Below are 14,028 nucleotides of genomic sequence, written 5' to 3'. Positions count from 1 at the left end.
TGGGCCAAAGGCACTCCGTGCCACTGAGGCCACCTGGACCTTTAGTGACAAGCCTGGATCAGGGTGTATCCCCAAAGTGTCCTTTCAGGGGGAGTGAAGCTGCTGTCCAAAACAGGAGGGGAAGTAGCTCAGTGGTAGAGCCCCTGCTTTGCATGTAGATGGTCCCAGCTTCAATCCCCGGCATCTCCAGGTAGGGCTGGAAAAACTGCCTGAAACTCCGGAGAGCCACTGCTGCCAGTCAGTGTCGACAATACTGGGCTAGATGGACCAAGGGTCTGACTTATGTTCCTACCTGACTCAGATGACAAGGTGAAACAGAGCTGGGTGTCATCAACATACTGATGTCACCTCACTCCAAATCCCCATACAATCTCTCCCAGCAGCTTCATATAGATGGTAGAGAGCATGGGGAACAAGATGGAGCCCTGCGGGACCCTATAGCACAGTGGTCACAGGGTCAAGAAGCAATCTCCCCACTACTACCAGCTGGAACCAACCCTGCAGTGACTCAGAAACGAGGGCTCACTCAATGGGCTGGTTTGCACAATCGTTGGCACCCACTGTGGCTTAAATAAGCCATAGTGAGTTGAGACAGGCATAGGATCATAGAATAGTAGGGTTGGAAGGGGCCTACAAGACCATCGAGTCCAACCCCCTGCTCAGTGCAGGAATCCAAGTCAGAGCATCCCTGACAGATGGCTGTCCAGCCTCATCTTGAATGCCTCCAGTGTGGGAGAGCCCACCACCTCCCTAGAGAATTGGTTCCATTGTCGTATTGCTCTAACAGTCAGGAAGTTTCTCCTGATGTTCAACTGGAATCTGGCTTCCTGTAACTTGAGCCGATGATTCCGTGTCCTGCACCCTGGGATGATCGAGAAGATATCCTGGCCTTCCTCTCCGTGACCACCTTTCAAGTACTTGAAGAGCGCTATCATATCTCCCCTCAGCCTTCTCTTCTCAAGGCTAAACATACCCAGTTCTTTCAGTGTCTCCTCATAGGGCTTTGTTTCCAGTCCCCTGATCATCCTCGTTGCCCTCCTCTGAACCCTCTCCAGCTTGTCTGCATCCTTCTTAAACTGTGATGCCCAGAACGGCATGCCGGCTGCAGTTGTGAATATTCAACCCACGGCAACAAGCCACCCAACCTGGGTTCACAGGTTATGATAAACCATGGCTTGAATATTCACAATGGCAACCGGCATGCACTGCAAACCACCATGGCTTATTTAAACCATGGTGGGCATTGTCACTTGTACAAATCGGGTTACTGTCCAACAACATGACTTTATTATACTCTGCTTTATTACGGTGGCTTCTTACACATCAATAAAAGAGAGGACACAGATTTACATACAGTTTGCATATACTAATACATATAGATGCACATTTAGAAATAATGAATGCAATTTAAATAGCGATAATTCAATATATCTCACCAAAGTGAGATGTGGCCAGATGATCTCTTTATTGCTCAATTTGCTGTCCAGGTGTTAACTGTTCGTGGGCAGCCTCTAGGCCTCTGATCTGCTCTCCCTTCTTAGGGCTCTTTATCTTTAAACCGGACTTGGACTGGATAGTCCGTCAAACAGAGGGTGCCTTTAAATAGGAGACTGCCCTCTTTAAAATAAGACAAATGGCCACCCCACCTTTGCATGCAATCTAATATTACAGATTGAATCTCCAATATATTGCACTTCACTGCAGGTTAAAATCTCACCAATTATTAAAATAAAGAAAACAAAAGCATGTGATTATTATCTTTGACCTCAGCCACCCTAAGAAGAAAGCCATAGTCAACACAGCTGCTACCATTCAAAGGTGGAGGGAGTGTGACAAACACATTATTAAAAACTCCTGACTTTAGCACAGGGGCAACAGACAAAGTTCTGACCTCATCCTACATTAATGCTCTGGAAGTTTAGTCCTTTTTGTTCTTTGAAAGCAGCTGTTCCAGCTGGAAGAAGCTGCAGGCCTTCAGATCCGATCAAAGTGTTCAGGACTAGACTAGAGACCAAACACCTCTGTAGTCCAAACAGTATTTTCCAATGCAACAGAAAGAAAACAGAAAAGCAGGGAAGAATGTATCATTTCCTGAAGAGAAGGTGTCGTTTACTTTGTGTAGCTCCTTCCTTCCCTTTCTCTCTCTCTCTCTCTCTCCCTCTCCTCCGCTTCCTTCCTTCCTTCCTTCCCATTAAAGCAGAGGGAGCCTAACAGCTTGACCCCACTATTGGAAATTAGATATGCACCTAAATCCCTTGAAATCAAAGGACTTAGAGCAGGAAAGGGAGGAGTTCTGTCTTGCAGGATCTAATTTGTGTTGCACTATAATCCCCCCAAGGTCCACCAACTTGCGCCAGTCCCAAAATGGTTACACACACATTGTTGTTGTTCAGTCATCTCCGACTCTTCATGACCCCATGGACCGTAGTATGCCAGGCCTTCCTGTCCTGTGCTCTCTCCCGGAGCGTGCTCAAGTCCATATTCATTGCATCAGCGATGCTATCTAGCCATCTCATCCTCTCCCGTCCCCTTCTCCTTTTGCCTTCAATCTTTCCCAGCGTCAGGGTCTATACACACACATACACACACAAATACTTCCTCTCCAGGAGTGATTTTTTGGAGGAGGTTGTTGTGCAATACCCCCATCTCCACCCCACCCAGTCACACACATGCCCTGACATGGCAATTAGTTTTGGGGAAAATGTCTTCAATTGTCTCCAATGGAAGGCTTCTTTCAATCCTAATTACAGGATGGGGAAGGGGGAGTTTGGTAACAGCATGTGGGGAGGGTTAACCCATCTCCCCCCAGCTACGCCCCCTGAAATCTCCCCTGCCCCACACAGCTATTAGGCATCAAAATGGCCTTCTGTTGGCTCCTATGGAAGGCTTTTTTGGAGCCAAATTGCTGGGGGGCCCCAGGAAGAGTTGGGGAGCTCTGGGCCAGTTGGGGAGGCTCTGCAGGCCAGAGGTTCCTCACTCCTGTCTTAGAACCCGCCTTCAGTGGGCAGGTTTGTCCTCTATTGCTGACATAAAAGATGCCAGAATTCCTACTGCCTTTAAAAAAGAGTCCACTGACTTGATGGACTTTCCTCGACTACCTACATTTTTTGGTTGGCACACAAGCTACATGATAGTACTGATAAGATACCCCCACCAAACAGGGATTGTGCTTGAAATCTGCAGCATGGGCCACCTTCAAGGCTGGCCCTAACATTAGGCAGAATGAGGTAGATGTTTCAGGTAGCGATGCCACTGAATTTCATGATTAGTTGGCTCACTGGTCAAAACCCATCTGTTCATAATGCTCACCTTTGCAGCCAGCCTGGATCAATTTGCTATTAAGTTCAGAATTGATTGCAAATTTCGAAGCATGCCTGGTAAAGTACTACAGAGATCCTCCCCTCAACCTAAATTCTCATTCATCCTGCCTCCTAGAACCGCCAAAAACTTACTTGAAGCAGTCACCTTACCTGCTTCCCTCCTTGACACTGCCACCGCAGCTCTGGCTTCAAGGAGGAAGAGAAGGAAGACCCTGAAGGTCATCTTCATACTGGCGATCGGCGAGTAAACATCCCACAACATCATCACGTGACATGACATCATCACGCAGGCAGGCCACGCGAAAAGAACCCATCAGAAAGAGGGCACAGAATATGGTGACAGATAACGCCATGCCACACTTTGCAATTCCAGATTACAGCTCCCAAGATGCACCTTGATATCGCGCATGCACAAAAACACATATACACGGAACACGGTTTCGTATTAAAAGACAACTCTCATCCACGCTTACCTGGATGAATTTGCGACTTCCATGGAAATAACGAATTCATTCACTCAGGGGACGTTCAACCATCACTCGTCTCGGGTAGCACAGTGCAGACAGTGGCAAGGTGTTGGACGACTGAGCTGTGCATACCATGCAGTCTGCCCTGTGCCCCTACGCTAGCCTGCGGCCCTCAGTTGCAGTGGAAGATGCTGTCCTGTCGCCACTGTTGAAGTCAATTGCCAGTCCAGCCAGCTTCTGTAATTTGTGGGGCATCTCATTTTTGGCTCAGGCAGCAAAATATTGTGGGCCATTTGCAACCACATAGCCATTTTCCCCCCCAGACATGCAAATAGGGGAGAGTGCAGAGGGAGAAACTCAGTCTGGTGGCTGCTGATGTCACAGCGGCCCTTAACACGGCGTTGAGGGAGCCTGTCCCTGACTGCCGTCCCTGGTCTCTCTCTGTTGTGAGCGGTCACTCGCTCTCCCCGCTCTTGTCCTATTCCCCCCACCCTCCCGGTGCTCTAGCTGGGCTGGGGTCTGGTGAGTCCGTACCTGAAGGTGCAACAGAGGGACAAGCTGCAACCAGAGTCAAACACAGATGTGGCTTCCAACAACTTCTCTGGGCTTTATATACTGGAGCTGCCACAGCCCCACCCAAGCTGCAGTCCTTCACTTGGAGTGCAGAGAGTCCTCCCCGTGAGGAGGGCCCTCTACTCATGAGGAGACGCATTCCTCCTGAGTAGACCTCTGCCGCAGCCTCGCACTTTGTGGCGGTTTTCTGAGTTGGGCCTGCCTTCTCTGGTGCCGTCGCTCCCTGGGCCTTGGGGGTGCTCAGCCTCCCTCTCTGGGGCAAACTCCCCCTCTTCCCGGGGCCTGGGGCCTCAGCTGGCTCCTCCACAGGCTCAGACCCCTCCTGCAGCGTAGGCCCTGGGCATCATCTCCCTTTGGGGCCTCTAACCCTTCGTCGACAGAGGAGTCTTCCAAAGGGGGCCTGACACCTCTCAGCTTTCTGGCTGTACTTCTCCTGTCACACGAGCGAGGCAGTGGAAGCAGAAGAAAAGGGGATGAATGGATGGACGCATTTGCCCACTCTCTGAATCAGCCTTCCCCAACCCGGTGCCTTTCAAACGTGTTAGACTGCAGCTCTCATCATCCCCAGCTATCTGTTCTAGAGCATTTTATAGAAGATTCAAAGTGCTGGTATTAACATACAAAGTCCTTAACGGCTTGGGGCCAGGTTATCTGAAGGATCGCCTGCCCGGACCTTAAGGTCATCCTCAGGGGTCCTTCTCCAGGAGCCCCCGCCAGAGGAAGTGAGGCGGGTGGCTACCAGGAAGAGGGCCTTTTCTGCTGTGGCACCCTGTTTGTGGAATGAGCTCCCTAGAGAAGTTCACCTGGCACCCACATTATAATCCTTCCAGCGCCAGGTGAAGACCTTTTTATTTTCCCAGTATTTTAGCTTCCTAATCTTTTAGCTCTGATGCTTTAAATCCGTATTTTAAATCTCTGCATTGCTGCTAGGTTTTATTCCAGCTGTACTGTTATACTGTGGTTTTAAGCTTTCATATTTTATATTGTTTTATGCTGCGCTTTGTGGTTTTAGTTTTTGTGAACCGCCCAGAGAGCTTCGGCTACTGGGTGGTATAGAAATATACTGGGTGGTATAGAAATAAATAAGTAAGTAAGTAAGTAAGTAAATAAAGAAATCGTTCTCTGTATGTACAAATGGAAAGGGAAGTCACAGCAAAACATTCTCGCTGTGGTCAAATGCTAAACACGACAGCAAATGTTAGGCCTGGCTGGGTCTTTCTTGTTTCCACAGTCCCCGATTAAAGTTAATTTGGCAACTGCCGATGTAGCATCAGGCCCCTCTCTTCGGTAGCCAAAAGGCCGCATTCCAGCACCCCCCGCAAACTTGCACTGGAAGCAGGAAGTGCAAAGGGCTGTGGCCTAATGGCTGTGCCGTTGGATCGATCTGGCTCTTCTGCACGGAAGCAGCATCTGACAAGCTCTGTGCTCTAAGCCTTCGGCACGTAGGGGCTGGCCTTTGTTAAGCAGTTGAGCTTCGCGCTGAGCCAAGACTCTGCCAGACAGCTGTAGCTTCGAGTTCCTATTTCGTTCTGGCAGCCTGTGGTTATTTGCAAACAGGTTGGGGAGTGAGGGGAAAGGAGGGCAAAAGGCTAGAAACAAAGCTGTCCTTGGCTTAAAGGCCATTTCTGCTTCCGATGACCCAGCTGCGGAGTCCACAGTAAAAATGTCAGCCATTTCTATACAAGCTCAGTGGGCTTTCCTAAAATGCCTGCAAAAATCACAAGATGGCAGGAAACAGGGATGTGGGAGGCGTGGAGTAGCATGGAGAATTAGGTCTCAGGAACAGGAGCCAACAGCGACTCCTCGCTCACGCCCCCCACCCCCCTGCCCAACATGCATTGAATTCCCTGCACCCCACGGACATCCAGCCAACAACGGAGCCAACACGGGCAACCGATGTGGCGAGAAGGCGCTCAGTTAACTCTGATCGAAGCTGGCAGTGCCTCATCGCGCCTCAGTCCCAGCGGGGGAATGAAGGCAGTCAGGGGAGGGAGAGGAAGAACGTGACATCAACAGTAGAGAGGACGGGCAATCCCCACTTGTCTGAGCTAAACAGTGAGATCTCCTAGGTGTTGCTAACACCAACTTGTAAGGAGACAAGCAAGCAGGTCTTTGGAGACTAGCATTCCTGTGTAAGCGACACCCAGGGACACGCACGCAGACGCACAAACACACCCAAGCTTCCAACCAAAGCTTCCAGGGCCAGTAGCAAGGGCAGGACTGGTCAGGCACCTGCCAAGGACCCACAGCCTAGCAGGGGCCCACTGACGAGAGCTCCCTGGACTTGCTCCCCCTCTTCACCACTGCAACCTGCTTGTTCACCTGCCTCTCGCTCTGGCCCAGACAATGGTGCTGCTGCGAAGGAGGAGCAGGAGATGCCACGGCCTGCTTGCTCCCTGGCTCTCTCCCTGTCAAGCAAGCAATTGGTAGCACGCAAGAGAAAGAGGATGAGGAGCAATAGCAGCTGGTGGCCATGGCGGCGAGAAGGGAGACTCGCTGAGGGAGGGGGCCCATGCGGTGTGTCTTAGAATCATAGAATCGTAGGGTTGGAAGGGGCCTACAAGACCATCAAGTCCAATCCCCTGCTTAATGCACGAATCCAACTCAGAGCATCCCTGACAGATGGCTGTCCAGCCTCGTCTTGAATGCCTCCAGCGTGGGAGAGCCCACCACCTCCCCGGGTAATTGGTTCCATTGTCATATTGCTCTAACACTCAGGAAGTTTTTCCTGATGTTCAGCCGGAATCTGGCTTCCTGTCACTTGAGCACATTATTCCGTGTCCTGCACTCTGGCATGATCGAGAAGAGATCCTGGCCTTCCTCTCTGGGACAACCTTTCAAGTACTTGAAGAGCACTATCATCTCTCCCCTCAGCCTTCTCTTCTCAAGGCTAAACATGCCCAGTTCTTTCAGTCTCTCCTCATAGGCTTTGTTTCCAGTCCCCTGATCATCTTTGTTGTCTCCTCTGAACCCTCTCCAGCTTGTCTTTATCCTCCTTAAAGTGCAAAGCCCAGAACTGGACACAGTCCTCCAGATGAGGCCTAACCAATGCTGAGTAGAGGGGGACTAGTACTTCCCAGGATTTGGAAGTTATGCTTCTATTAATGCAGCCGAAAATAGCATTTGCCTCTTTTGCAGCCACATCACATTGTTGCCTCATATTCAGCTTGTGATTGACAACAATTCCAAGACCCTTCTTGCTTGTAGTGTTGTTGAGCCACATATCCCCCATCTTGTAACTGTGCATTTGGTTTCTTTTTCCTAGGTGCAGAACTTGGCATTTATCCCTATTAAATGTCATTCTGTTGTTTTCTGCCCAGCGCGCTAGTCTATCAAGATCACTTTGAATTTTGTTTCTGTCTTCCAAAAGTATTAGCTATCCCGCCCAATTTTGTGTCATCTGCAAATTTGATCAGCATTCCCTGCACCTCCTCCTCCAAGTCATTAATAAAAATGTTGAAGAGCACTGGGCCCAGGACTGAGCCCTGCAGTACTCTGCTCATTACCTCTCCCCAGTTTGAGAAGATCCTATTGAGAAGCACTCTTTGAGTCCGATTCTGTAGCCAGCTGTGGATCCACCAGATCATTGTTTCATCTAGCCCACTTTGAGCTAGTTTGCTCATCAGAATATCATGGGGCACTTTGTCGAAAGCTTTGCTGAAGTCGAGAACACAAGGGAGGTTACCTGATCAAAAAATGAGATCAGATTCGTCTGGCAGAATTTGTTCTTGCCCAAGGGCCCTCCAAAACCTGGAGCTGACCCAGCGAACCCAAGGTGGAATAGCGAGGCCTAGCAAGGCTTCCCTTCTGCAAGCCCCTTGCAGCTGCATCCATGAGCAGCTCATCCCCTTGCCTCCAAATCACAGCTAATGGAAAGAAATGTGGGAACGTATTAACACTAGCAGCTGATTAGCCTTTCCCTCAGGTACTCTGGGCACAAGTAAACAGATGCTGCTGCCTCAGGCAACTGTCTCACTCTGCCTAATGGTAGGGCCGGACCTGCCTTCTCCTCCTCTCTGTTGCCACTCATTCACTCAAACACCGCCCTTCCCCGGACCAAATCCCTGTCACTGCTTTCACCACCTCTGAAAGCAAAATCCTGCAACATGTGGGGCGGGGCCTTCTTAGTAGTGGCACTGCAGTTATGAAACAACTACCTCAAAGAGACCTGGAAGGATATCTCCTTCAGTTTTAAACAACTTAAGGCACCATCCTATGCATGTTTAGACAGACAAAAGCCCTACAACTGGCTGGGGAACACTGGGAGTTGTAGGACATTTGTCTGTCTAAACATGCATAGGATGGTGCCCTTATTAAACTTTTTAAAAATTATTTTTAAAGACACTTTGGCAAGCTTTTAAAAATGCCACTACGGGCGGACTCTTTCAACACCCTGCTGCGCTGTTGCTTTTGTACTTACGGTACTATATTAATGGACGGTTGTAATGTTTGATTGCTTTAAAATATTGTGTAAATCACCATGAGTACTCACCCATTAGAAATGCAATCGATTTTTAAATTGGGCTGAAAGCATTTGTTGGTTTAGTCACTTGATTAAATCAGTTAAACCTTTTAGTTTATTAATTGGCTGGGCTCAGAAGCACTGGTAGCTTCTGTCTTCTGTGCCCAATAGCAGCACCAAGGGGGCATTTTTACTGGGACCACAGTATTGGGGGGGGGAACCTTCCCCTATATGGTCCCAGTCCTGATTGTGCTTCCCCAGTAACTGCTATTTACATTTTTTAAAGACACAGCAACATCAAACTATGCCAAAACATTCAGGCAAGACCAAATGGATAGCTTGGCCCCAACTTCTTTGCGTGGTGGGGGGGGGATACACACACTGGTTCTAGTAGAAAGGCAACACTCAAGAAAAGGCCTCTCCTTCTAACTGTGGTAACCACTTATATTTAACCATCTTGAGATTATTTCCTTGCCAACTTGCTGGAAAAGTTGCAGAAAGGGGCATCCCAAACCATCAGGGGGCTGGGGCAACTCTCCTATGAGGAAAGGTTACAAAGTTTGGCCCTTTATAATTTAAGAAAAAAAAGACCAGGGGTGAGAAACATGGTTGAGCTTTCTCAAATTATCTATATTGTGGAAAAGGAAAACAGGGAGAGGTTTTACTCTCTCGTTGTTCTAGAACCCAGGGTCATCCAATGAATACACAAAAGGATTCAGGATACACCAAAGGAAGGATTTCTTTACACAGCTCATAGTTAAACTGCAGAATTCGCTAGCACAAGATGCAGTGATAGCCACCAACCTAGGGGCGCAATACTATGCATGTTTAGAAAGAAAAAAAGTCTTACAACTCCCAGCATTCCTCAGCCAGCATGGCTGACTTGGGAACGCTGTGAGCTGTGAGACTTTTTTTCTGCCTAAATATGCATAGGGTTGCACCTTCAGACAGCTTTAAAGGGGGATTAGATTAATTCATGGAGGATAAGGGTGATGGCTGTTAATCATGATGCTTACATATTACTTCCAGGATCAGTGGCAGGATGCCTTTAGATATCAATTAATGGGGAACACGAGCAGGAGGGTGCCCTTGCACTCATGTCTTGCTTGTGGGCTTCCCAGAGGTGTCTGGTTGGTCAATGTGGGAAACAGCATGCTGGACTAGAGAGCCCTGTGGTCTGATCCAGCAAGCCTCTTCCTATGTTCTTGAGAGAGAAAAAAGATATGGGAAAAAGAGAACATAAAAGTGAAGAGGTTAGATTAGTCATCTTAGGGTGGCCATGTGTCCTCTTTTACAGAGGACAACTCTCTATTCGAAGGTGTCCTCTATTTGGAGGGCTGCCCTGTCCAATTCCAGTTTAAAGATAAAGAACCATCAGAACTGAGGCCCATCACCAGTTTGCACCCGGACAGCAGACTGAACAGGCAGGCACACAGGTCACCGGGTCGCAGCCTTCCGCACCACGGTGAGAGGTAGTGTATTTCTGTTTAAAGCATAATAACATTGTAGTATGCTGAAGCACATGGATAGACCTAGAGTTTTTCTAGAGTAGGCTTTTATTGTGCACTGGTCATTTTTCACTCACTGTTGTTTACAGGTTCACCGTCCAGTTTTGCTTCCATTTTTCAAAAGCAATTTCACAGAGTTTTTTGGAGTGGGGGAAATCCAGTATTTTTTGTGTGAAAGTGAAATAAAGCACTAGTCCCCACTAGTGTTGTTGTGTTATTCTACTATGCTGCAGCACCATATAGAGGTTATGCAGTGGAAAGTACAGAAAGATAGGAAAGGAAAATAATCCATGCAGAACTCCGATCTTAACTCCGCAACGAAACTGGAAGTATGAACTGCAGGTTAAACAGTCTCATCTAGAAAAGCTCATAGAAATTTCAACTCCAGAGGAAGGTTAGAGTACAACTGAACAAAAAAAGAGATTTACTCTTACGAAATAATGTCCCTCAAAACTTTAAAAGTTTATGCAGCTCTCAATCCAAAGCTGTCGCAAACGCTGGATGTAGCATTCAAGCTGCAGAACGAGCAAACACTGTCAGCTTCCACTGTCCCCAAGTAGCTAATATCACAATCCAGCGCTTCTCACAAGTAATGTCCCACTGAGTTTAACTGGGCACTCACTCAAAGGCTATTTAGCAGGGACAAGAAATCAACTGGCTGGCGTTGTCTCCTGCGAAATTTAAAGAAATCCTAGTAATTATTTCTACATTTGCACATACTGATATAAATCAACATAGGAATTTTTAATGCACATTCGTATCCTATGGGGCCTGGGCCCCAAATCTTTTAAGTGCCTAGCAATGCCCCTGCTCCCAGGATTGCAGCCTAGGTACCCTCCACCAGAACAAAATTAAGATGCACACAGGAGGCTATTGCCTTGCAGAAGGCCATATGCATAGCCAAAAGGTCTTCCAGGTAACCACAGTCTCATTCCTTAAAGGGGGAGGGCAGGGGGGCTTCAGGATAGGGGAAAGGCTAACCTTGTGATTTAGGGTGCTTCCAGATGAGGCTTAAAAAACAACAACAAGCAAATGCCTCATTTATGGAAGTTTATGCGCTGGGTGGGGGAGAGGCGTGTTTTTCAATTTGTTACCCCTCTGTATTTTCCCACCGCTTCTTCCAACTCTTTTGCTTTACTTTTTAAAAAAATCCATGAAGGAGGGAAACACAGAATGGCTGCGCAATGCCTTGTGGTCGGTAACGCTAGGAGCCATCTGGCGCCACCTTAGATTGATCAATTCCACATGCTTGCATGAGGCCAAAGATGCTCGCACAGGTGCGCTGCGGCGATGCTGCTGCATTCAGAGAAATCAACCCTTCTTGTTCCCTTAGCGGAATCTAGTATTTTAAAATTTGTTCACTCTCTCTCCGCTCTCACTCTGTTATCCTCCCCTGCCCCCTGGTTCTGCTTATAGTATTAAACACATGTACCCCATTTCTCCTCTTCATGGATCACTGCCTTGTTGCGGTGAAGGGGCTTGCGTGACTCAGTGAAGCCATAAGCTATGCCGTGCAGGGTCACCCAAGATGGACAGGCCATGGTGGAGAGTTCTGACAAAATGTGGTCCACTGGAGAAGGAAATGGCAACCCACTCCAGTATTCTTGCCAAGAAAACCCCATGGAACGTATCACGACGCTAAAAGATATGACGCCAGAAGATGAGCCCCTCAGGTCGGAAGGTGTCCAATGCACTACTGGGGAAGAGCAGAGGGAATTTCCAAGTAGTGCCAGAAAGAGTGAAGCGGCTGGGCCAAAGCCAAAAGGACACTCAGCTGTGGATGTGTCTGGTGGTGAAAAGAAAGTCCGATGCTGTAAAGAACAATATTGTTTAGGAACCTGGAATGTAAGATCAATGAATCAAGTAGGGATGTACAAAAGTCACCTACCTTTTCGAAGGGTGACATTCGCGGTAGGGGGGAGGCACTCCGTCCCTCACCTCGAAATTCTGGCCGGGGGGGAGGCGCTCCGTTCCCCCCCCCCAAATTCTGGCCGGCCGGCTCTGCAAATGGCGGCAGCCGTAGCCACCGCCGTTTGTGTCCCTGCAGTCAGCCGTGATAGGCTACGTAAATGTTTACGTAGCCTATCACGGTGTTTTTTAAAAAATCTAGCCGTGATAGGCTACGTAAATCTTTACGTAGCCTATCACGTTTTTTTGTTTTTTTGTTTTTTTAACTGGAAATGGCGGCGGTGGCAGCCGGTCGGAAGACCGGCCGCCGCCGCCACTGCACTGCCGCCGGAGCCGCTGCCACCAGGACGATTCACCAAAGGTAAGTCCCGTCCCGGGGGGGCGGGGGGGGCAGACCGTTTCGCCACCGATTTCAGGGGGCCGAATGCACTGGCATTCGGCCTCCCCGAGATTCGTGGCAAAATTCTCTGACATCCCTAGAATCAAGGTAAGCTGGAGGTGGTCAAACATGAGATGGCAAGATTGAACATTGACATCTTGGGAATCAGCGAACTAAAATGGACAAGCATGGGCAAATTTAATTCAGGTGACCATTATATCTACTACTGTGGGCAAGAATCCCTTAGAAGAAATGGAGTAGCACTCATAGTCAATAAAAGGGTGGGAAAAGCAGTACTGGGGTACAATCTCAAAAACGATAGAATGATCTCAGTACGAATCCAAGGCAAACCATTCAACATCACAGTAATTCAAGTCTATGCCCCAACCACTGAGGCCGAAGAAGCTGAGGTTGATTGGTTCTATGAAGACCTACAACACCTTCTAGAACTAACACCAAAAAAAGATGTCCTTTTTATCATAGGGGATTGGAATGCTAAAGTAGGAAGTCAAGAAATAACCGGGATAACAGGCAAGCATGGCCTTGGTGTACAACATGAAGCAAGACAAAGGCTAATTTTTGTTTTGTTTTGAAAACAAAACTTGAGTTTTGCCAAGAGAACACGCTGATCATAGCAAACACTCTTTTCCAACAGCATAAGAGACGACTCTACACATGGACATCACCAGATGGTCAATATCGAAATCAGATTGATTATGTCCTTTGCAGCCAAAGATGGAGAAGCTCTATACAGTCAGTAAAAGCAAGACCTGGAACTGACTGTGGCTCAGATCATGAGCTGCTTCTTGCAAAATTTCGGCTTAAATTGAAGAACGTAGGGAAAACCACTAAACCATTCAGGTATGACCTAAATCATATCCCTTATGAATATACAGTGGAGGTGAGGAATAGATTTAAGGGATTAGACCTGATAGACAGAATGCCTGAGGAACTATGGACAGAGGTCCGTAACATTGTTCAGAAGGCAGCAACTCAATCCATCTCAAAGAAAAAGAAATGCAAGAAAGCCAAGTGGCTGTCTGATGAGGCTTTACAAGTAGCTGAGGAAAGAAGGGAAGCGAAAAGCAAGGGAGAAAGGGGAAGATATATCCAACTGAATGCAGAGTTCCAGAGAATAGCAAGGAGAGACAAGAAGGCCTTCTTAAATGAACAATGCAAAGAAATCGAGGAAAACAATAGAATGGGAAAGACTAGAGATCTTTTCAAGAAAATCAGAGATATCAAGGGAACGTTTTGTACAAAGACGGGTATGATGAAGGACAAAGAAGGCAGGGAGCTAACAGAAGCAGATGAGATTAAGAAGAGGTGGCAAGAATACACAGAAGAACTATACAGGAAAGATCTGAATGTCCCTGATAGCCATGATAGTGCGGTCACTGAACTTGAGCCA

Source organism: Heloderma suspectum, chromosome 10 (genome assembly GCF_057233095.1).
Source record: "Heloderma suspectum isolate Gila_16-S chromosome 10, 16-S_ref, whole genome shotgun sequence".
NCBI lineage: Eukaryota > Metazoa > Chordata > Lepidosauria > Squamata > Helodermatidae > Heloderma > Heloderma suspectum.
Note: the sequence above shows the minus strand (reverse complement) of the source record.